This window comes from Lagenorhynchus albirostris, chromosome 11, assembly GCF_949774975.1.
Source record: "Lagenorhynchus albirostris chromosome 11, mLagAlb1.1, whole genome shotgun sequence".
Lineage (NCBI taxonomy): Eukaryota > Metazoa > Chordata > Mammalia > Artiodactyla > Delphinidae > Lagenorhynchus > Lagenorhynchus albirostris.
In genome coordinates, this window is record NC_083105.1 from 32,476,880 (window position 1) to 32,503,473 (window position 26,594).

The following is a 26,594-nucleotide window of genomic DNA, read 5'->3' on the forward strand; positions in this document are numbered from 1 at the left end:
GTGATGTTGAGCATCCTTTCATGTGTTTGTTGGCAATCTGTATATCTTGTTTGGAGAAATATCTATTTAGGTCTTCTGCCCATTATTGGAATGGGTTGTTTTTTGGATTTTGAGCTGCATGAGCTCCTGGTAAATTTTGGAGATTAATCCTTTGTCAGTTGCTTTGTTGCCAAATATTTTCTCCAATTCTGAGGGTTGTCTTTTCGTCTTGTTTATGGTTTCCATTGCTGTGCAAAAGCATTTAAGTTTCATTAGGTCCCATTGGTTTATTTTTGTTTTTACTTCTGTTTCTTTAGGAGTTGGGTCAAAAAGGATCTTGGTGTGATTTATGTCATAGAGTGTTCTGCCTATCTTTTCTTCTAAGAGTTTTATAGTGTCTGATGTCTACATTTGACCTTACATCTTTAATCCATTTTGAGTTTTTTGTGTTTTTGTTTTTTTTTTGTGGTACGCAGGCCTCTCACTGTTGTAGCCTCTCCCATTGTGGAGCACAGGCTCCGGACGCGCAGACTCAGCGGCCATGGCTTATGGGCCCAGCTGCTCCGCGGCCTGTGGGATCTTCCCGGACCAGGGCATGAACCCGTGTCCCCTGCATTGGCAGGTGGAATCTCAACCACTGCGACACCAGGGAAGCCCCTGGGTTTATTTCTGTATATGGTGTTAGGGAGTGTTCTAATTTCATTCTTTTACATGTAGCTGTCCAGTTTTCCCTGCACCACATATTGAAGAGTCTGTCTCTTCTCCATTGTATATTCTTGCCTCATTTATCAAAAGTAAGGTGACCATCTATGTGTGGGTTTATCTCTGGGCTTTCTATCCTGTTCCATTGATCTATATTTCTGTTACTGTGCCAGTACCACACTGTCTTGATTACTGTAGCTATGTAATATTGTCTGAAGTCTGGGAGCCTGATTCTTCCAGCTTTGATTTCTTTCTCAAGATTGCTTGGGCTATTCGGGGTCTTTTGTGTTTCCATACAAATTGTGAAATATTTTGTTTGAGTTCTCTGAAAAATTGCATTAGTGGTTTGATAGGGCTTGCACTGAATCTGTAGATTGTTTTGGGTAGTGTAGTTATTTTCACAATGTTGACGCTTCTAATCCAAGAACATGGTATTTCTCTCCTTCTGTTTGTATCATCTTTAATTTCTTTCATCAGCGTCTTATAGGTTTCTGCATACAGGTCTTTTGTCTCCTTAGGTAGGTTTAACCGTAGGTATTTTATTCTTTTTGTTTCAATGGTAAATGGGGTGTTTCCTTAATTTCTCTTTCAGATTTTTTGTCGTTAGTGTATAGGAATGCAGGAGATTTCTGTGCATTAATTTTGTATCCTGCTACTTTGCAAAATCATTGATTAGCTGTAGTAGTTTTCTGGTAGCATATTTAGAATTCTCTATGTATAGTATTTTCTCATCTGCCAACAGTGACAGTTTTACTTCTTTTCTGATTTGGATTCCTGTTATTTCTTTTTCTTCTCTGATTGCTGTGGCTAAAACTTCCAAAACTATATTGAATAATAGTGGAGAGAGTGGGCAACCTTGTCTTGTTCCTGATCTTAGAGGAAATGGTTGCAGTTTTTCACCATTGAGAGCGATGTTCGCTGTGGATTTGTCATTTATGACCTTTATTATGTTGAGGTAGGTTCCCTCTATGCCTATTTCTGGAGAGTTTTTATCATAAATGGGTGTTGAATTTTGTCAAAAGCTTTTCTGCATCTATTGAGATGATCATATGGATGGTTTTTCTCCTTGAATTTGTTAATATGGTTTATCACATTGATTGATTTGCGTATATTGAAAAATCCTTGCATTCCTGGGATAAACTCCATTTGATCATGGTGTATGATCCTTTTAATGTGCTGTTGGATTATGTTTGCTTGTAGTTTGTTGAGGATTTTTACATCTATTTTCATCAGTGGTATTGGCCTGTAGTTTTCTTTCTTTGTGACATCTTGTCTGGTTTGGGTATCCGGGTGATGGTGGCCTCATAGAATGAGTTTGGGAATGTTCCTCCCTCTGCTATATTTTGGAAGAGTGTGAGAAGGATAGGTGTTAGCTCTTCTGTAAATGTTTGATAGAAGTCTCCTGTGAAGCCGTCTGGTCCTGGGCTTTTGTTTGTTGGAGGATTTTTTGTTTTTTGTTTTTTTTACGCGGGCCTCTCACTGTTGTGGCCTCTCCCGTTGCGGCCTCTCCCGTTGCAGAGCACAGGCTCTGGACGCGCAGGCTTAGCGGCCATGGCCCACAGGCCCAGCCGCTCTGCGGCATGCGGGATCCTCCCAGACCGGGGCACGAACCCGCGTCCCCTGCATCGGCAGGCGGACTCCCAACCACTGCGCCACCAGGGAAAGCCTGTTGGAGGATTTTTAATCACAGTTTCAATTTCAGTGCTTGTGATTGGTCTGTTTATATTTTCTATTTCTTCATGGTTCAGTCTCAGCAGATTGTACTTTTCTAAGAATTTGTCCATTTTTTCCAGTTTTTCCATTTTATTGGCATGTAGTTGCTTGTAGTAATCCCTCATGATTTTATCTATTTCTGCAGTGTCACTTGTTACTTTTCCTTTTTCATTTCAAATTCTGTTGATTTGAGTCTTCTCCCTTTTTTTTGTGATGGGTCTGGCTAATGGTTTATCAATTTTGTTTGTCTTCTCAAAGAACCAGCTTTTAGTTTCATTGATCTTTGCTGTTGTTTGCTTCATGTGTTTTTCATTGATATCTGATCTGATCCTTATGATTTCTTTCCTTTGGCTAATTTAGGGGTTTTGGTTCTCCTTTCTCTAATTGCTTTAGGTGTAATGTTAGGTTGTTTATTTGAGATAGTTCTTGTTTCTTGAGGTAGGATTGTATTGCTATAAACTTCCCTCTTAGAACTGCTTTTGCTGCATTCCATAGGTTTTGGGTCATCATGTTTTCATTGTCATTTGTTTCTAGGTATTTTTTGATTTCCTCTTTGATTTCTTCAGTGATCTCTTGGTTATTTAGTAGTGTATTGTTTAGCTTCCATGTGTTTGTATTTTCTACAGATTTTTTTCCTGTAATTGATATCTAGTCTCATAGTGTTTTGGTCAGAAAAGATATTTGATACGATTTCAGTTTTCTTAAATTTAACAAGGCTTGATTTGTTACCCAAGATATGATCAATCCTGGCGATGGTCCATAAGCACTTGATGAGAAAGTGTATTCTGTGGTTTTTGGATTGAATGTACTATAATTATCAGTTAAGTCCATCTCATTTAATGTGACATTTAAAGCTTGTTTTTCCTTTTTTATTTTCATTTTGGATGATCTGTCCATTGCTGAAAGTGGTGTGTTAAAGGTCCCTTACTATGACTCTGTTACTTTCAGTTTCCCCTTTTATGGCTGTTAGCACTTGCCTTATGTATTGAGGTACTTCTATATTGGGTGCATAAATATTTACAATTGTTATATCTTCTTCTTCGATTGATCCCTTGATCATTATGTAGTGTCCTTCTTTGTCTCTTGTAATAGTCTTTATTTTAAAGTCTATTTTGTCTGATATGAGAATTGCTACCCCAGCTTTCTTTTGATTTCCATTTTCATGGAATATCTTTTTCCATCCCCTCACTTTCAGTCTGTATGTGTCCCTAGGTGTGAAGTGGGTGTCTCCTGGATAGCATATATATGGGTCTTGTTTTTTTATCCATTCTGCCAGTCTATATCTTTTGGTTGGAGCATTTAATCCATTTACATTTAAGGTAGTTATCGATATGTATGTTCCTATTACCATTTTCTTAATTGTTTTGGGTTTGTTATGGTAGGTCTTCTCCTTCTCTTGTGTTTCCTGCCTAGAGAAGTTCCTTTAGCATTTGTTGTGAAGCTGGTTTGTTGTTTGAATTCTCTTAGGTTTGGCTTATCTGTAAAGGTGTTAATTTCTCCATTGAATATGAATGGGATCCTTCCTGGGTAGAATAATCTTGGTTGTAGGTTATTCCCTTTCACCACTTTAAATATGTCCTGCCACTCCCTCTGGTTTGCAGTGTTTCTGCTGAAAGATCAGCTGTTAACCTTATGGGGATTTGCTTGTATGTTATTTGTTGTTTTTCCATTGCTGCTGTTAATATTTTTTATTTGCAGTTAATTTTTGATAGTTTGATTAATGTTTGTCTTGGCTTGTTTCTCCTTGGTTTTATCCTGTATGGAACTCTCTGTGCTTCTTGGACTTGATTATTTCCTTTTCCATATTAGGGAAGTTTTCGTCCAAAATCTCTTCAAATATTTTCTGAGTCCCTTTCTTTTTCTCTTCTTCTTCTGGGACCCTTATAATTCGAATGTTGTTGCATTTAATGTTGTCCCAGAGGTCTCTGAGACTGTCCTCAATTCTTTTCATTCTTTTTCCCTTATCCTGCCCTTTGGTCGTTATTTCCACTATTTTATTTTCCAGGTCACTTATCCGTTCTTCTGCCTCAGTTATTCTGCTGTTGATTCCTTCTAGAGAATTTTTAATTTCATCTATTGTGTTGTTCATCATTGTTTGTTTGCTCTTTCGTTCTTCCAGGTCCTTGTTAAACGTTTCGTGTATTTTCTCCATTCTATTTCCATGTATTTGGATCATCTTTACTATCATTATTCTGAATTCTTTTTCAGGTAGACTGCCTCTTTCCTCTTCATTTGTTTGGTCTTGTGGGTGTTACCTTGCTCCTTCATGTGCTATGTGTTTCTCTGTCTTCTCATTTTTCTTAACTTACTGTGTTTGGGGTCTCCTTTTTGCAGCCTGCAGATTCTTAGTTCCCATTATTTTTTTGTGTCTGCCCCCAGTAGCTAAGGTTGGTGGGTTGTGTAGGCTTCCTGGTTGAAGGGACTTGCGCCTGTGTTCTGGTGGATGAGTCTATATCTTGCCTTTCTGGTGGGCAGGACTGCATCCGGTGTTGTGTTTTGGGGTGTCGGTGACGTTATTATGATTTTATGCAGCCTCTCTGCTAATGGGTGGGGTTGTGTTCCTGTCTTGCTAGTTGTTTGGCATAAGGTGTCCAGCACTGTAGCTCTCTGGTCATTGAGTGGAGCTGGGTCTTAGCGTGGGAATGGAGATCTCTTAGAGAGCTTTCGCCGTTTGATATTATGAGGAACTGGGAGGTCTGTGGTGTACCAATGTCCTGAACTCGGCTCTCCCACTTCAGAGGCACAGGCCTGACCCCTGGCCGGAGCACTAAGACCCTGTCAGCCACACGGCTCAGAGGAAAAGGAAGTAAAAAGAGAAGGAAAAAATAAAATAAAGTTATTAAAATAAAAAATATATATATTATTAAAAATAAAAATGTTAAAAAGTCATAAAAAAAGAAATGAAGAAGTGAGCAACCAAACCAATAAACAAGTCCACCAATGATAACAAGTGCTAAAAACTATACTAAAGAAAAAAAAAATGTACAGACAGAACCGTAGGACAAATGTAAAAGCAAAGCTATACAGACAAAATCACACAAAGAAGCATAGATATACACACTCACAAAAAGACAAAAAGGAAAAGTAATTATGTATCTATATGTTTTTAAAAAATGGAAGATAGCAACCAAATAAATAAAGAAATCTACCAATAATAAGAAACTCTAAATGCTGAACTAAGATAAACATAATACCAGAAACAAATTAGATGCAGAAAGCAAACCCTAATTCTACAGTTGCTCCCAAAGTCCACCGCCTCAATTTTGGTATGATTTGTTGTCTGTTCAGGTATTCCACATATGCAGGGTACATCCAGTTGATTGTGGAGATTCAATCCGCTGCTCCTGAGGCTGCTGGGAGAGATTTCCCTTTCTCTTCTTTGTTTGCACAGCTCCTGGGTTTCAGGTTTGGATTTGGCCTCACCTCTGTGTTTAGGTCACCCGAGGGCGTCTTTTCTTTGCTCAGACAGGATGAGGTTCAAGTAGCATCTGGTTAGGGGGCTCTGGCTCACTCAGGCCGGGGGTAGGGAGGGGTACAGAATGCGGAGTTAGCCTGTGTTGGCAGAGGCCGGAGTGACGTTGCAACAGCCTGAGGCGCTCTGTGTGTTCTTCTGGGGAAGTTGTCCCTGGATCACAGGACCCTGGCAGTGGTGGGCTGCACAGGCTCCCAGGAGGGGAGGTGTGGAGAGTGACCTGTGCTCGCACACAGGCTTCTTGGTGACTGCAGCAGCAGCCTCAGTGTTTCATGCCCGTCCCTGGGGTCCGCATTGAAAGCTGTGGCTCACGGTGTCTCTGGAGCTTGTTTAGGCAGTGCTCTGAATCCCCTCTCCTCGCACATCCCGAAACAATGGTCTCTTGCCTCTTAGGCAGTTCCAGACTTTTTCCCGGATTCCTCCCTGGTAGGTAGCCCCCTTCAGGCTGTGTTCACGCAGCCAACCCCAGTCCTCTCCCTGGGATCTGACCTCCAAAGCCGGAGCCTCAGCTCCCAGCCCCCACCCGCCCCGGGGGGGTGAGCAGACAAGCCTCTTGGGCTGGTGACTGCTGGTTGGCACTGATCCTCTGTGCGGGAATCTCTCCACTTTGCCCTCTGCAGAGATTGATTTTAATTATTATATTCAAACTTTCCTATCTAGTGAGGTTTATCTTTGGTAATCTATATACGTACTAAAAAATGTTGCCATTTCCAAATGTATTTTGGTATTTTGGGGAGAGATAATTACCATAAAAGTAGGTTATAAGCTGTGCAAACAAATTAGTTTTCATTACTTTAGATTTATCCCTGACCCACACTCTAATATTCAGCCTGATCATCAAATTTATTCCTAACGCTTGCTTCAAGATGATTCTGAGATGTTTTCGTAATTAAATCAGTTCTGAAGGGACAGATATTTTTCGCCATTATGGATGTTTAAATACATGTTCTATCGGCACAGATAGCAATTCCCAAGAAGTTACCTATATATTTTGAGTAATAACATCTATGTCACAATAAATAAGTAGCCTCCTTAAATTAATACTTCAAAAACATTACTCACGTAAATGTCCAAGTACTGACATGCTTATTAAAATAAATCACATTTCTTTGGAGTCATACTCTGTATGTAATCAGGAGACATTTCTATTCAGTAACATTTCTTTCAAACATTTTGCCTAAATTGAAAATAAATATCTGTTATGAGGTTGCTTTACCATAAAAAGCTAAGTCATAATGTGTTAAAATTTTTGCTTGATTTTTATAATACTTACTAGTTAATAAAATATTAAATTTAAGAGTATAACAGACCTATTCATTCTAGATTTTGAAGTCCTTACAGCTGACAATCAGCATATTACTGAGTGGTATTCAGTCAAACTATTTAATCTCTCTGGGACCATGATAGTAGCTTCCATATTAGTGATAATTATTTTCAGTAATTAAGTTATGCTTGGCAAGTCAGTTGTTATAATGTCAGTTTCTTCACATTGCTACAATGATAGAATTACAGTTCTGATGTAATATAAAAAATCAAATAACTTACAATTCTACTACGAGTTTAATTTGATTGTATCGTGAAGATCATTTCCATTGATAAAAGCCAAAAGATACAGTCTTCCTACGACAGGTTGACTTATGATCATTTCAATTGTTTCTTGGTAAATAAATATTAAGTTTCAGAATTCACTCACTTCTGTTATTGAAAAGAATATACATCTTTGATATTCTTCTCTCAAAGCAAGCATATCAAAAGAATCTTAGAAAAGCCATAGATATGTCTAATCAGATGGAGAGTATGATAATAAACAAAGTCAAGAGGAAATTTTATCACAAGAATGTAAAGAAAATCTCATACGTGTCATTAATATTTGCTAAAGTGTGACACATAATTGGAATATACAACGAAAGGACCTATCTTATTACTGACTGAAAAAAATGCACAACCTAAAAGTTGAGAGTTATGTTTTATTTGGCAGACATTCTTAGGACTTCAAGCCCGGGAGGCAGCATCTCAAATAACCCTGATAGACTGCTCTGAGGAGACGAGGGGGGAGCTAGGATATATAGGAGCTTTGCAACAAAGGGCAGGTAGTTGGGACATCAAAAGATTATTGTTAATTAAAGAAACCAGACGTCTCTAGTTAAGGAATTTAGTGCTTTTCTATGTATGCAAAGATACAATAGTCTGGGCTCACTGAAATCCTTCCTTTGTTATGCACCTCAGCTATCTTGGGCCACTATCCTGTGTTTTCTCATCCTGAGTTTCCTCATGCTGCACCTTCAGGAGTAGCTGCAGTCTGATGACTGCTAGATGACTGACATTCTTTTTTTTTCCTTCCTGAGTTCCCTCAGGGCTCACTGGTTGGGGCACGTGGCAGCAGCAGCTGATTACTAGGTGAGCTTGGCAATGGGTAGCCCATTTGTCTCCATCCTGAGTTCCCTAAATGCTCACCATCCGGGCTGCAGCAGTGTGATGCAACATCCTTTATTTACTGTCATGGCAAGCCATATTTTAGTTCTTACTATTAAAAATATATTTAATAGAATAAAGGGAAGTAACAATAGATGTCTGCAGAGTATACTATGCTATAGAAAATAACAAATTTGAAGGTGAAAGTTGGGCTAACATTATACAGAGGATGTAAATGCAACGAGAAAGAGACATCACAAAGTTAAGGTATTAAATGATGCTATGGCATTGAACTTTTTACAACCCAGAAAAATCAGAAATCCCATCCTGGTTTAAACATTATTGATAATTTCTTATTTGCCCTGCTGAATGTTTCATGATAAGGTGAACAAAGCACTCAGGGGAATTGCTACACTGGACCTACTTTTCATCATCAAGAGAAAACTGATTTGTGATAGATGGAAAAACATGATAGAAAGTGATACTGTGATTTCAGAGTCCATAACCAAAGAAAAGTGTACTGCACCTATCAGTCATGAGCCTTAAATCACTGACTCCCATGCAAGACTGTTTCTCTAATCACTTGGAAGATATGTTGAAAGATAGGTCCTCAGGCTCCTCTTCAGATTGACTGAAATCAGAATCTCTGCAAATGGAAAAAAGGAATCTGTATTTCCAGGGTTTCCAGAGATAATCCTGCTGAGGAATCAGGTTTCCCAGGTAATTTTGCTGGGAACTGGTAGGAGACTGCCTTTAATCACCAATGCTCCGGCTCTGCCAAACTTTCTGGGAGTTGCCCTGTTCCTTTGGATGGAGAAAGGGTTCCAGTGGAAGGAGAATTAAGGATCAATCAGCCTTATGGATATCTAAAAAACAGCACACATACTAAAAAGAGGTAGATTCCCAATACTCTGCAGTCTTCCGTTTGTTTTGTTTTGTTTTTAATGAAAATGGCAAACAATGGAGAAGAAAATAAATCTCTCCTTACCTACTTTCCAGAAATCAGACTGTAGCCTAGCACAGGAAGGCTTTCTGCTATATTTCAATGCAGTTCTCTCAGGCTTTACCTGGAGGAGATCCTTCCCATATCTGGCAATTGGCTGACTGTCATAGTTTTCTGCATTGGGAATTTTCAAAAATTTCTGCCTTTTATGTGTATATTTGTGGAAGTTGGAAGAGGATGCATAAGGGACTCCCAGCCTGATCTTATTTTAAACCTAACTTCTGCCTCATTGATTCTGTGTGACAGATACAATTGTTTCACTTCCATTGTCTCTGTCTTGAAATCCCTACTGACCAAGGAGGAATTGAAAATGAAAGGAACAGAACTGTGACTATTCTATGTTTATGTAAATGTCGGTCACTCTAACAAATGTAAATAAGATCTTACAGACTCTACTTTAGAGCCTTAGTTAAATGTCAGCAAATACAATTGCCCTTGATAGTCACCATCTAATAAGCTTCCATTTTTCATTGTTGACTTACTCTCTACTTAAATTATTTCACTTGAGGACACTGGTTATGATTATTCCCTTTCCTTACCTCACTGCAAGGCAGATATGATGCTATCTGTGTCCAGAGAACTTAAATAACTTGTTCAAGTCTACACAGTAAACAACTCCATTTATATTTTTATCTTCCCAGAGAAGATTCTTCCTTGGTATTTGAGAATAATTGAACCAAATACTCATTGCACAGATAAGATATAATTTGATCACAATATGCATATATATTTCTATTATTGAGTCTTTAAAACTCAGCCAATTTTTAAGAGTATAACATTTTACAATTTAGTCATTTCTTGAAACTTGAGCAAATTAATTTTGTCAAGATTTTTTGAGGTCTTAGAATGTCACTACAAAAAGATATATGTTGTTTCCATCTGCTGATATCTGATGCACGTCTTTGGGAAAACGGCAGATGACTGCAGGCTATATGGATTGCAAACTTAGTGATAAGTCAATTTGAATACCGAATATTGAATATGAATAATTGTATTATTCCTTTGTCAAAGTGTTATTTATGCAGAGCTATGTGCACTATTGTTCCTTACCTATAATGGAGATGGCTTCATGGATTTTTTCCTATAAAAAGAATAATAACAATTAAATACTTCATGTATTAGTGTAGTTGCTTAAAACTCATGTCAAAGGATAGTCAATATTGATGAGTTTCACAGAGAGAAAAATTTTATTTCTTATTGTCCATTCTGGCTAGACAATTAAAATAAGGATCAGATTTAAGAGATCTGCATTCTTAACACATACTTTGCTCTTAACTCATTTTCCTGTCTTGGCCTTGCTTTTTCTTGCTTCCTTGTCCATAAAGTGTGGGATGGAGGTTGGAGGTTAAAAAGAATTAGTACACTGATATTCACACTCTACTCCTATATGGAACTGTTGGCTTGTGACATAAACAAATCTTCTGTTCCTAAAATCAAATGGTAGAAATCTTTTTCCATTTTACAGGAAGTGAGTGGTAAAAGTTAAATTGGGATATTTTTCTTAATGTAAAACTTTCTCTCATAAAATTTTTCGTAATCCTTTAGAACCAGAAACCTCTTCTCTACTAATGAATACTAGCAGGTGATAAAATTAATTAGCAAATAGTAAATTGATATTAATTTGAACTGTAGAAAAGTGAAACACTAGAGAGCTCATGGTAACCTTATACATGTCATAATTCCTAGATTGTAATAAACTCTGAGGAAAGATACTGTTATATTAATCACAATAACATTAGACCCAACCTATTAAATACTACAGAATAAAGAATAGTAGCATAAATGGACTTATTAAATTACTAATTGTATATTGTATAATAGTAATATTGCTAAGTCCTGGCTTCTGGTTCTGCAAATAAGGAGTTTGGAAGTCGCCACTCTGTCCTAACAACAAGTAAAAAGCTCAACAGACTGAAGAATCAGTAACTTTTCTTGGATTCGTAAGAGAGGAAAGGACACAGGGCAAACTACTACCCCCCAAATTGGACATTCAAACAAGTTAATACAGGGAGGCATAGCTTACTGGAGCAGAGAATTGCAAGCAGAATGGGAGGCAACGTCTGGGTAGAAAAATCTGAACTGTAATTGGAAAATTGCTGGAGGCTCAGTGTGGACAGCTCAGAGAGTTAAAAACTCTTAGGGGACCTAGTCATCAAGAGGCCCCCACAAGAAGCAGCTATATGTTCTCTATTAAAAACCCACTTTAAGTATAAAGACACATATAGATTAAAAATAAATGGAAAGAGAAAAATACACTATACTAATGCTAATGAAAAAACGTAGAAATAACTATCTTAATTTGAGACAGAGCAAACTTCAAAACAAAATTTATTAGGGATTAAGAAGGGTATAACATAATGGTAAAGGAGTCAATTCTCCAAGCAGACATGTGCCCCCAAAAAAGAGCATCAAACAATGTGAGGCAAAAACTGATAGAATTGCAAGGGGAAATATATTAATCCATTATGATAGTTGGAGAATTTAACACCCCTCTATCAGAAATGGACATATCCAGTAGGCAGAGAATCTGAGTGGAAATAGTTGAACGCAAGAACATCATCAATCAACTGGATATATCTGACATCTATAAATTACATCATCCAATAATAGCAGAATACACATTCTTCTCAAGCTCACATGGGACATTCACCAAGCTAGACTACATTATGAACCATAAAACAAATCTTAACAAATTAAAAAAAAATAGAAATCATATAATATCTGCTCTCAGACCACAATGGAATTGAATTAGAAATCTATAATGTAAATACAAATAGAAAATCCCCCAATACAGGCATAACTCGGAGATATTTTGGGTTCAGTTCCAGATACCTGTAATTAAGCAAAATACTGCAATTAAGTGAGTCACACAAAACTTTTTGTTTCCCAGTGCATAGAAAAGTTATGTTTACACTATGCTATAGTCTAGTAAGTGTGCAACAGCATTATGTCTAAAAAGTACCTTAATTAAAAAGTACTCTTGCTAAAAAATGCTAACCATCATCTGAGTCTTCTGCGAGTTGTAATGTTTTTGCGGGCAGAGGTTCTTGCCTTGATGTTGATGGCTGCTGACTGATCAGGGTGGTGGGTGCTGAAGGTGGCTGTGGCGATATTAAAATAAGACAACAGTGAAGTTTGCTCTATTGACTCCTCTTTTAATGAACGATTTCTCTGTAGTAGCATGCAATGCTGTTTGATAGCATTATATACACAGTAGAGCTTCTTACAGAATCAGTGCCACTCTTCTTAAACCCTGCTGCTGCTTTATCACCTAAGTTTGTGTAATATTCTAAATCCCTTGTTGTCATTTTAACAATATTCACAGCATCTTCACCAGGAGTAGATTCTACTTCAAGACACCATTTTCTTTGCTCATCCATAAGAAGCAACTCCTGATCCATTCAACTTTTATCACCACATTGTAGCAATTCAATCTTCAGGTTCTAATTCTAGTTTTCTAGAATCTTCAGGTTCTACTTCTAATTCTAGTTTTCTTGCTATTTCCACCACCTCTGCAGTTACTTCCACACTGAAGTCTTGAGCCCCTCAAAGTCATTCATGGGGGTTGAAATCAACTTCTTCCAAACTCCTGTTAATGTTGATATTTGGACTTCTTCCCGTGAATTACAAATGTTCTTAATGACATTTAGAATAGTGAATCATTTCCAGAAGGTTTTCAATTTACTTTGCCCAGATTCATCAGATGAATCACTGTCTATGACAATTATAGCCTTAAAAAATGTATTTCTTAAGTGATGAGACTTGAAAGTCAAAGTTATTCCTTGATCCATGGCTGTAGAATGGATGTGGTGTTAGCAGGTGTGAAAACAACATGAATCTTATTGTACATGTCCATCAGAGCTCTTGAGTGACCAGGTGCATTGTAGATGAGAACTAATATTTTGAAAGAAACCTTTTCTTCTTAGCAGTAGTTCTCAACAGAGGGCCTAAAATATACAGTAAACCATTTTTTAAACATGTATACTGTTATCCAGGCTTTGCTGTTCCATTTATAGAGCAAGGCAGAGTCAATTTAGCATAATTCTGAAAGGCCCTAGGGTTTTTAGAATGGTAAATGAGCATTGGTTTCCACTTAAAGTTATCATCTATATTGGCCCTAAAAAAGAGGGTCAACCTGTCCTTTGAAGCTTTGAAGCAGGCATTGACTTTTCCTTTCTAGCTATGAAAGTCCTAGATGGCATCTTCTTCCAATATAAGGCTGTTTCATCTACATTGAAAACCTGTTATTCAGGGTAGCCACCTTCATTACTTATCTTAGCTAGATCTTCTGGATAATTTCCTGCAGCTTCTATATAAGCACTTGCTGCTTCACCTTGAACTTTTATGTTATGAAGAGGACTTCTTTCCTTAAACTTCATGAACCAACCTCTGCTAGTTTCAGACTTTTCTTCTGAACCTTCCTCATTGTGCTTAGCCTTCACAGAGCTGAAGAGCGCTAGAAGTTTGCTCTGGATTACGTTTTCGCTTAGGAAATGTTGAGGCTGGTTTTGTCTTCTATCCAGAGCACTTAAGCTTTCTCTTTGTATACAATAAGATTGTTTTACTTTCTTATAATTCATGTGTTTACTGGAGTAGCACTTTTAATTTCTTTCAAGAACTTTTCCTTTACATTCACAACTTGGCTGTTTGGCACAAGAGGCCTAGTTTTCAGCCTATCTTAACTTCTGCCGTACCTTCCTCACTAAGCTTAATAATTTCTAGCTTTTGATTTAAAGTGAGAGACATGTGACTCTTCCTTTCACTTGAACACTTCGAGGTCATTGTAGGGTATTAGTTGGCATAATTTCAATATTTTTGTGTTTTAAGAAATAGGCTCGGGACAATGGAGAGAAATGGGGAAATGGCTGGTCAGTGGAACAGTGAGAACACACACATTTATAGATTGTTTGCTGTCTTATATGAGTATGGATTGTGGCACTTCAAAACAATGACAGTAATAACATCAAAAATCACTGAACACAGATCACCAAAAATATAATAATAATAATGAAAAAAAGTTTGAAATATTGCAAGAATTACCAAAATGTGACACAGAGACAGAAAGTGAGCAGATGCTGTTAGGAAAATGGTGCCAATAGACTTGGGGACTCAAGGTTGCCAAAAACCTTTAGTTTGATAAAAGTACAATATCTGTGAAGCAAAATAAAGTGAAGTGCAATAAAATAAAGTATGCCTCTACATCGAGGTTAAACAATAAACTTCTAAATAACACATGGACCAAAGAAGAAATCTCAAGAGAAATATCAAAATATTATGAGCTAAATGAAAATGAAAGCACACTTTATCAAAATATGTGGGATGCAGTGAAATCAGTGCTTAAAAGGAAATTTATAGCATTGAATGCATATATCAAAAAAGGAGAAAGATACAAAGTCAATCTAAGTTTTCTCCTTACAAAACTAGAATAAGAAAGATAAATTTAATATAAAATAAACAGAAGAAATAAATAATAAGAATTAGAACATAAGTCAATGAAAATGAAAACAGGAAATCAGTATAAAAAAATCACTGGGTGGTTTGTGACCACCTAGAGGGGTGGGATAGGGAGGATGGGAGGGAGGGAGACGCAAGAGGGAAGAGATATGGGAACATATGTGTATGTATAACTGATTCACTTTGTTATAAAGCAGAAACTAACACACCATTGTAAAGCAATTATACTCCAATAAAGATGTTAAAAAAAAAAATCACTGAAACCAAAAGGGGTCTCTTTGAAAAGATCAATGCTAACTAAAAAAAAAAAAAAAGAGGAGACAAATTGCTAATATCAGAAATGAAAGAGGGGACATCACTATAGATCCCATGGACATTAAAAGGATAGTAAATGAATAGTATGAACAATTTTACTCCCACAAATTTGATAACCTGAATGAAATGGATCAATTCCTTGAAAGATATAGTTTGTCAAAACTCACACAAGAAGAAATAGACAATCCAAATAGGCCTATGTCTGGAAAATAAATTGAATCCATAATTAATAACCTTCCAAGACAGAAAGTACAAGGCCCAAATGGGTTCCCTGGTGAATTCTATCAAACATTTAAGGAAGAAATTATATCAATTCTCTACAATCTCTTTCAGAGTATAGAAATAGAGGGAATATGTCCTAACTCATACTTTGAGGCCAGTATTACCCTAATATGAAAACCAAAGACATTTCAAGAAGAGAAATCCACAGACCAAGATCTCTAATGAATATAGATGTAACAAAATTTTAGCAAATCAAATTCAGCAGTGTATAAAAAGATTTATATACCATGAGCAAGTAGGATTTATTCCAGGTATGCAAGGCCATTTTGGCATATGGAATCAATTACTGTGACCCATCATATCAACCGGCTGAAAAAGAAAGATCACGTGACTATATTAGTAGATATAGCATTTTATTTATAGTGTCCTAAGAAGTAGAAACCACCCAAATATTCACCTACTAATGAATGCATAAACAAAATATAATATGCCCATAAATGGAATATTATTAAGCAATAAAAGTAATAAACTACTGATACAAGGTTCAACATGGATGGACCTTAAAATATTAGACGAAGAAACCCAGTCACAAATATTCATATATTGTATGATTCCATTTGTATGAAATGTCCATATTAGGCTAGCCTATAGAGACCAGAATTAAATTAGTGGTTGCCTTAAAATGGGTGATTTGGGTGGGGTAGGGGAAAGTGGCTGCTAATGGATATGGAGTTTCTTTTGAGGATTGATGAAAACGTCCTACAATTAGATTGTCGTGATGGTTACACAACTCTGAATATACTAAAACCAATTTTAAATGGATGAGTTGTATGGTATGTGAATTATACCTCAATGATACTACTGAAAAAAGAAGATATAAAATCCTAGGTTGGTCCTTCTGAGTGATGAGTTAGATAATTATTTCAAATTCATAAAAAAATTGAGTTCTACAGTTAATCCAAATTGTAGAACATCAAATATTATTCAGAAATTCCTGAAACATGCTGGGTAAAAAAACAAATTTCAAAGAAATGGCAATCAGCTAGGCAGGATATCACTCACAGATAAAAATAGATGCCAGAAGACAAAGTGCAAAAGGAAAATAATCATAAACCTAAAATTCCAAACTAGCCGAGCCATTCTTTAAAAATAAGGCCAAAATAAATATTTTTTCAGGCATACAAAGACCTAAATATTTCCTACTCAAAATTTTCCTTGAAGAATTACAAAAAGATCTTCTATATCCTCAGTATTAACCTAGAGAAAAGAAGCTGCACTAATAAAGCAATAGTGAACCAAAATATTGGTAGATAATGGTGATACAAAATAAGTAATGGATCAAAAATAATAGTCCCAGAAACAGAATAATAAAAAAAAATGTCTGTCACTGTGGATATGTGTATTTTAAAATGCTAAACGTAGGTAATAGATAATCATGAGAAAGTTATAAGTTGAAGGAGACTGAAGAGAAATTAAAGTGTACTATTTTCCTTATTTTATTGAGAGGGAAAATAGACATTTTTAGACTTTTCAAGTTTGAATTAAATATTGCTGTTAAAAAATTTAATCTTTTCCAGTAATGGCAAATAACTCATTATCCTAGCAATGAGTATAACTAAAAAAAAAAAAAAAGGTTAAAGCAACAACAAAAAATTAAAAGACTCTTTGACAGCATGAGAAAATTAGCAGTATAGTAAAGAATCACTGGAAAAGGAAGACAGAAATCCAGAGTGTTGAGTCCTATATTTCTTTTGTGGAGGCATTTGCTGATTCCAGGAATAAGCAACCAAAAGCTAAGAAACTGAAGGGTACATTTAGCAACTTCTTAGGCTAGAAGGACAAAATTCAGAGTCCAGGTTCCAAAACAAATTTCAGAGATATATACTTTCCCTTTTAGATCCTCAAAGGCTATAGTCTAGCAACAGAGGAGAAAAAGGAGAAGGTAGACTCTCCTGGGAACTATAGCAACTTGAGGAAATGCAGCCAAACTGTGCTATAAGAGTGACATTTGTTAAAAGAAAGAAAAGTTAAACTATAAAGTCTTCATCTTAAGAATACAGGACTCTGTTTCAGGAAATATGTTTTAGAGTGCTCTTTTTCAATTTCTTAGACTACAACCCACAGTAAACATTACATTTTACATTAGGATCCAGTAGCAAAAACACCTAAACCTTAAATTGACTTATGATTCATGAAACATGATTTACACCTGTTATGTGTTATAGTCTTATATCCTTCATTTTATTTTCTTCTAATTTTTTAATGATGGGTGTGAACTAAATTAATTTTAGAACCTACTACTGACTCACAACTCACAGATTTAAAAACACTACAACAAAGAATCTCTCACTCGTGGGCTTTAGAAAAGAGACATCAACAAAGATAATCATAGAATAATGTTTATAAATTAGAAACAAGTTAAATTATATCAGTGTAGGAATGTACTACATACTTTAAATGTGTGCATTTTGTAGTACATGTTATACCAAAAATGATTAAAATATGGAATAAAGATGAGAACCAACTCTATAGATAAAATATAATTTTGATTGATAAAATATATTTTCCAAACTTGTAAGCCAATATATTTGAAAATTTCAATGAAGTGGATGAATTCTAGAAATATAAACAGTCAAAACTGGAACAAGTATTAAAAAGCATATTTTAATGAGCCAAATGTTCCTGAGATTTAAATTGAGAATTTATTCTGCAGCATTATTGCAGAATAACCTGACTTAATACAATGAATAAATTGTGGGATATACCTAGGTTTGAATACAATATAACAAGAATTCATAATGATTTAGGTTTTTAAACTGCAAATAGGATAGTTCTTAAAATACACTTTTACATTAAAAGTAAGAAATTGTATTTATAGCAAAATATATTTTAAATATTTTTAATTTAAGTAATATAAGGGAGAGGCTTTGCACAGTGACGGAGATAGTGTGTAATGAATAGTACCTGAGGTCCAAATTAAACATAAATATATAACAAATATAGAAAAATATTAATCATTACTAATGCTAGGTCTTGGGAATATTGATATCTGTAATATTATTTTTATAATTTAATGTGCTTTTAAAGTCTTTGTTAAAATTTACCTTTACTTTTTGTCATTCTTGAATCACGTAGGCATTTATACTACTTTTCTTTATCTCATACCTTCATATATTCATTGCTTAAGTTTTTAAATTCATAATATTATAGTTCATAATATTATTTTCTTGCTCTTAATATTTGTGATTCATCTAAGTGTGCCTAACAGCATAGTGTCTGACAGTATCACTTTCACAGAAAATGATCTTGAATTGAATTGAGTTAAATATATTGTTCTGGTATTCTTCTGATATATACCAAATTAGTACTAATTTTTTTAGATTTAAGGGAAGAATAATTTTCTTGTGAATGTGAATGTAGTAGGTTTCTAACTTTATCCTCTGGCCCTTTGCTTGTCCCTGAAAATCGTGTTCTGTTCTTCTTTAGGCTGTTAGAGGAGAGGAGCAGCAAAGGGTTGTAAATTGATTGGTCATGTGATTGTGGAAAGTCCTTTGAGCCTCCATGACTTGTTAGACCCAAAGGGCTAATTTCAGCTTTGGAAAAAATATATATACTTTGAAATGTAATAAAGCCTAAATTGGAAAATAGCTTTTATAAGTTCTTCAATATAATGTGAAGTCAGTTGAGTTTTTCTTTTGTTACGGATATTAGAATTATACCATAAAGGTAAAGTTTTCCCTGTCATATGTAGAAGAAATACTAAGATTATAATATATACATGTTAATTATTAATATTCTTAATTGCACTTGCTATCTAAGCCATTGAGCATACCTAAAATATTTAAATATAATACTTCTAATGTTATATGAAATATATATGCAATGTGATACATAAACTGATTAAGAATCAACTTAAGGCAACTTCTTTCCTTTAGAAATAGAGTCCTCATTATATTGGCTTAACTCAGAGGTCTTTAATTTAAATGCTGAATATCCCTAGAATCGGGCAGAATTTAGATAATCTGACAGCTGGATGGAAAAAAAAATTACATCTTTATTTTCATGAACCTCTCACTGAAATTTAGCTTTTCTTCAATCATAAATTTTGATTACCCCATAGTAGTATTAGCAGTATCAATCAGATATCTTCATATCTCATTGCAGTCATTACAGGTAATCTTGAAATATCACTACTTTAAAATTATGGTAGTTATTAGACTCACTGCAAGATATTAATATTTAATGCATTAATCAAGAAGTGCAGACATTATTTTACTATATTACAATTAAAATATTTTAATAGCTATTTGAATATAATTACTTTTTATAATTTTATATATTTTATTTATTTACACGATTTTTCTGATTTGAGATAGGTCCTTAAGCTTTATAGACTATCAAAGAACTAAAACACTTCTTTGTGATATTTAGTGCAGAAATATTAATATTTAACAGCATAAAAATAAATATATAGAAGAAATAAAATATATATTTGTTAAAGTAAAACTGTTTTATAAATGTGAATTATATCTTTTAAAAATATTATCATGGCTAACATTACAATCTGCATCTATGCTCACATGGATGCTTTTAGGACATTTCAAAATATGATAGGTAATGGTTGACCAGTGTTGTTTAGGAAAATTTGCTTGAGGTTTTTTTTTTGTTTTGGTTTGGTTTTTGTCTGTATGCCACTGGGTTTGGCATAATGTTGGGAATTCCCAGTTGGTGAGGCTCTAGGGATGAAGACAGGCGTATTTCATTTGTATTCTCACAAAAGGATAGTAACTCTAGAACTTTCCAACATTCATTGGGCAGGGACTAGAGATAGTTATTTGGTGGAAGTTGACAGGACTGTTTAATGAGTTAGGGCCCGGGAGTAATCCCAAAGTCATTAAAATTTTTTCTAAGATCTCTGTGAAATGTGGTTTATTTGGTAGAAAATGATGCAAGTAAATTGAAGAGAACCAGAAATTTCAGTGTAACTAGTTCCATGTAGAACTGTTTTCCTATCTTCCAAGAAATAAATTAGCCATTTTCTAAGATCTCAATAAATTTCCCCCTTCCTAGAGTCTCAAGCAGAGGATGAATAGGGCAATATAACTGAAAGCCTCTTTGGGGATTTTCCTATCGATAATTCACTCTGAGTTAGGAGCACTGCATTCTTATTGTATTAATACAATGTTTCTTATCATGGCATAGCCTTGCACCTGCACTGTGGCATAGCTCTACGTCTTCAGATAACCAATAGGAACCTAATTTCTCTTCAGGGTCCGAGTGCCTTAGTGTTGTAATATACATGGGAAATATCTAGGGAGAAATTTACATCTAGCAACAGTGAATTCTTATTCATACTAAAACAAGATACATATTTTCTTCTGCATTGTATTTTTGCAAATATGATCAACATTTATTCAGGGAAAAACAGCCACCTATCATTACCAATAATAAAATAATATACACACATTTGCCCACAAAAAATAAACAAACAAAACCCATTTCAAACTTATCATATACCGAGCATGATGTTAATCCTTGGAGGTATAAACTGACAAGGGTATACTACTGCTCTCTAAGGAGCTAATTTTGATTACTTTACAGTAGACACTATAATATTGTCTTGCCCCTTCCCCTTAAAAAATGTGTTATCTTTTTAGTATGTAATAGTCTACAGGCTCACCCTTCATCTTGTTCTTTGATCTACTGTTTCCATGTTGCTGATTTCATACTAACGGTGCAGTTCAAGATGTTAAAAAACCTGAACTGTTTAACCTGTAGACTTCCCCACAGTCTAAATGTTGCTGATTTTAAACTCATTGTGCAGTTAAAGAAGTACTTCTGTCCATTGTTTTTTTTCTGTATATTGGCAGGTGGGTTCAGAGGCTTGTTCAGACTCAGATTCCATTCCTTTGACAAAACTTAAGTTAGTGGTGTGTTCTTTCTTCAGGAGGGATGCAATGTCTGCTTCGCTCTATTCTTGTAGCATCTACAGCTGTAGATGGTCGATGCTTAGATCCGTTCATTCATTGGGACTTCAAAGTGATGGTATTGTACTTTAGTAATTAAAAAATTATCAACTAGAAATACTTCTGTAAAGTGGCACTTTCTTTAAAGTATTATTTGGTTTTCCAGTGGTACAGCTTATATAAAAAATTTAGGACAGGGACTTTCCTGGCAGTCCAGTGGTTAAGACTCCACACTTCCAATGCCAGGCACAGGTTCGATTCCTCATCTGGGAACTAAGATCCCACATGCTGTGTCATGTGGCCAATAAATAAATAAACTAATTAATTTTTAAAAAGGTAGGACATTCATGCTTGTTTTTCTCTCTTTTATTTCCAATTGTCAAGATAATGAATGAGCTCCTTTATTATTCTCCAAAGTAAAAACTCATTAATTTAAAAGTTTTTGATGAGTTTCAATCCATTGCAATGATTTTCCTTATTGATGCTCAAATTTTCTCTTCTTTGACCGGCGTATATCTTTTAATGTTACCCCTGAAATTTTTTTGATATGACTCTAACGATCTTTAGTTGCTTTCTTGCTATCAAGAAATATGACAAGGTATTTCATGATAATTCTATACATTTACTGCTCAATTCCTGGAAGCAGCCATTTCTCTAAAGGACCCTGATTTCGTTCCAAAGGGAATGTCATTTACAATGTGGATGTTAGAGATACTCTTTGCTATTGAGTCGCTAATTTCATCTAGGCCTTTTGAATAGACAAAGCTAGTGTGTAGTGTGTGTATGTGTGTATGTGTATGTATGGTAATAAAATACTACATAAGTAAACAATGACCCTACCCAATTAAATTCAGGGTTACAGGGTTTATACTTAACCTCTTTTGTATTATATCTGTATCTCTTTTGTTGCACCCAGAGAATACTCATTCACTTGTGCACAGGAGAGGATGCAATTAGAAAGTTTCGTGATTATTCATTTACTTTTACCACATCACAGTCACTGTTATGGACTGAATTGTATCCCCTCAAAATTCACATGTTGAAGCCCTTACCTCCCTATATTTGGAGATAGGGCATATAAGGAGGTTATAAGTGTTAAATGAGGTTATAAGCATGGGGTCTTAATTTGATAGGACTGTTGTCCTAAACAAGAAGAGGGAGACACACCAGAGAGTTCTCTTTCTGTCGCACACACAAAGAAGTCATGGGGGGATACAGCAAGAAGGTGCTCATTTTAAAGCCAGAAAGAGAGTCACCATTTCTGATGGCATCTTGATCTTGAACTTGTAGCCTCCAGACTGTGAGAAAATAAATTTCTGTCCTTTAAGCTACCAAACCTGTGGTATTTTGTTATGGCAGCCCTAGCTAAGACAATTACAAACATCTCAAATTAACAATACTAATAGTACCACTACTTGTATGACTTGGAAATCAGTTAACAATTTTTGGTTAAGCTCTCCGCATTTTCCACCCATGGTTCACAGTTGACTATATCTTATCACAACATAAAGCCATTACTCACTATTTCTCCCTTTTAACTTTCATTTGTTCTTAGTTCAATGAGTAACTATACATATTTAAAGCTCATTGCTGGTCTTAATATCTATTCAGTTATGTTGGCTGTCTGCACCTTATTTTCTAGTAAATTCTTCAGGAAAGGCCTTTGAAAATAAGAATCCATAAATTTTTGGTGATAAATGTTTAGCCCTACTCTTTGTACTTAAAAGCCAGTTTTTCTGGCTATATGTCTGTGGCTCATATTTTTTTCCCTTAGGTATCTTAAATATGTTACTCCATTTATTTTATGGCATATTGCATTGCTTTTATGAAGTCTGATGATAATAAACTACCCTTTCCTTTATAAGTCACTTGCTCTTTTCCCTAGATCTCCAAAGGAATTTTTATTGTTAATGTTGAATGATTTTATAAGAATATGACTTGCTTTTGGTTATTCCAAGTTGATATTCTCAGTTATGTAGGGTGCTCTCTCAATATATAATTTTTTTTTAATTTCAGGAAAGTTTCTTGAATAATATTTAGTATTTGTTCTCATATTTGGTTTTCTTCTTCATGGACTGCATTTATAAATATGTTGGATTTCTTTGCCTAATGTAAACATTATTTTCTGACAAATCATTCTTATCTTTTTCTTCTTTTCACTTTTAAGAAAATAAAGACTTATTTTCATCCTCTAGTTGCCTGATTGTTGTTTTTATTTGCTCTTGCATTTCTTGTATTTTAGTCTTCATTTCTGAAAAGATTGTTTTATTTAATTTCTGTTTCTTTTCCAGAGTTATTTTTTAAGATGGAAAATGTTGCATCAGTTACAGTTTTATTTTAACTTACTTTGTGGTTATATCTTCTTCTTATAATGTTATTATTCAGAGCACTGCCATTTTGCTATTTTGCTTCATATTCTCTTTTTTCTTTATCTAGGTTGTTACTACAATATTTTCTTATGCTCATTTTCAATGCTAAATTAAATTCTCTAAATTTTAGAAGGAATTAGATACACAATAATCTTTATTAACTTCAGAGAGTCTCCTATTGTTTACACGTCTTCAGAAATATGGCAAATTATATTCTGAAATTCACCAGTCTTATTATTTTTCCCACTTTTATGGGTGGCTTCTCTCTCCTCCATCTCTATTATCCCTTTTCTATTCAATTTTGATTCTAATCCCAGGAGATTTCTCTTAGTGAGGAGGCTTTCATGAAAGGGATCCCTGTTTGGTCATTTTTGAGATTTCAGAGGTTGTAATCTGCTTTAGCATCTTCAGACGTTGCTGAGGGACTTTGTGACCTACTGAATTGGGCAGGCCCTCTCCCAGCTCAAGCCACTATGAATTCACATTGACTGTTTTCATGTTCTCCTGTTTGCAGGTCTTTCAGAGGCTCTGCTGCTTTCCTCTGCCTCCTCTTGCTCTAATACTCTACAGGTCTTATGGGTAACAGCAGTTTGTTTTCACCTGCGTGTAATTTAGTGTTTCTGGTTATATCCTGCTACTTAGTTTTGTTATAATTATTGCCCATGAGTTTTTGGCTTTGCTGTTTATCTGCCTGGTTTAATGTGGGGATTTGGAGATATTCAAGCATTAAGTAGCCACTACCACCAATTGCCGCTCCCTCCTCCCGACCCAGATTCTTGAGATCTCAGTAGCTACTCAGTAAGCTCCTAAGAAGTGCCTGCTTTGGTGCTTCAGGTTGATTTATTTATAGAGGATTCCTTGACTTTCCCTCACTGGGCCCTTGCAGGGTTTGTGCAGGCCTCTAATTACCTGTATTAAAACCTTCTGTGTATTTGAATGAACTCTGATACAATTATAATTTGAGAAAAACAAGATAATACTGTGGATTTGGAAGAAAGAAGTGCTTTAAGTAGATAGCAGAAAAAATCATACCAATTGTTTGGTGCTATAATAAGAGGTAGACCTGAAATTCTAGAAAACAATAATAAGGTTTTTATTGATGAGACCTGTACAGTGGAGAGTTGAAGCGCTAAGTTCTTTATTTACCTCCTTTGGAAAAAGTTAGAGGTACTGACTACATTTAGAGTTGGTTATTTTTAAAAATATGTGTACAAATAGTCTCAGCAACTGTGGGAAGAAAATTCAAATAGGGTTTGTTTTGAGGATGGAATACCTTAACTCATTTATTCATAAGTCTAAAAGAGATTTTGAAGTGTTTCAAAACACCTGCCTATGGTAGGTTATTAATCTAACATAAGTTTCTTTTTTTTTTTCTTTTTTTTTTTTTTTGGCGGTACGCGGGCCCCCCACCGCCGCGGCCTCCCCCGCCACGGAGCACAGGCTCCGGACGCGCAGGCCCAGCAGCCATGGCCCACGGGCCCAGCCGCTCTGCGGCACGCGGGATCCCCCCGGACCGGGGCACGAACCCACATCCCCTGCATCGGCAGGCGGACTCTCAACCACTGCGCCACCAGGGAAGGCCCTAACATAAGTTTCTTGATGCCCTGTTTGGTATTTAATAAATATAAATTAAATAATTATACAAATTAGTATAGTTAAATACTTCATAGGAAGAAATATATGTCCATTAAGACCTTCAATATTTATTTAAATGTTAGAAATAATAAAAGCTATTAAAAAGAGATCATTGCACGTATTGTTTATATGTGAAATTCCAATGCTTTATAAATTAAACTTTTAGCAAATAAAAATGCAGTTTGATCACTGAAGTTTGAAGAGAGACCAAAAAACAATGATCTTCTTTTCCTTCCCCCCCCATGTTCTGAACCATTTGAAATATAAGATAAAGAAGCCAGATAAAATATCTCTTTATTACTGAAGATGCTGATACAGGGGAATGTAGGCATGTGAGAGTAATGAGATACCTAATACTTAATCTCAAATTTATAAAGATTTACACGTTGTACACTTCTCTATGTTTTGTTCTCTGCCCCTGGAATATTTACAGCAGGGAGGAGCAAAAGACAATGTACATTTCCTGTGGACAGTATTTTGGGTCCCAAAATTAAGGAAGAGGAAGCATTGAGCCATAGCGTGCCAAGATCATAATCTCAAACACTTGGAGCAGATAACTTGTTCTACCTTCAGAGGGGATTAACAGATGAAGAAGGAGTGTTATGCTAGTGACAGCCTAATAGACAGAAATCAGGTGTAACAGTTTCATTTTGACTACATTATGATTTTGACTTTAAAATAGTAAATACTCATTCTGAGCTTTGGTAATTTAATATTGAAATTGATGTTATTTGTAGTTGAATTTAGAAGGATTGGGGAATTAACTGGATGAATGATTTATTTTTTGCTTTGGGAAATTATTTAGTTTTTCTTTTGGAAAGGTATCAGAAGAAGTTTGAATGGATGTCTCTTTCCTCAGTATATTTTTTTCTGTTGCCAACAAAAGTATTGCAGAACTATTTCATTGACCTCAAATCAACTTGCAGTGCTTGAAGAGGCAGCTTAGAGATTGGGACCTATTTGGTTTTCTGACGGTTTTGTTATTTCTCCCACAGAAAAAGTATTTTTTTTAAATAATAGGCTGATTTCCCAATTTTTACCTTCACCCTCTGCTAACCTCTTCAGGTTTTTCAGAGGTCTACAAGACTTCAGAACTTACAGGGCCACAAAGAAACAATAAGTGACAGATATCAGAACTCTTTATACTAAGTGGAAAATCACACATACAAAAAAAACAATTACTATGTGGTTAAGGGGCTTTGAAAGACACCTTCATCACATCCTTATTTGAATTGCAAAGATAGGTATAATGCAGCACCCTTTCTCACTGTGCACTGTTACTGCCTACCTAAATCAGATACCGAAGATCTGTATCACTGATAAGGAACTTTCGAAAAGCAGAGAAAGCTAGT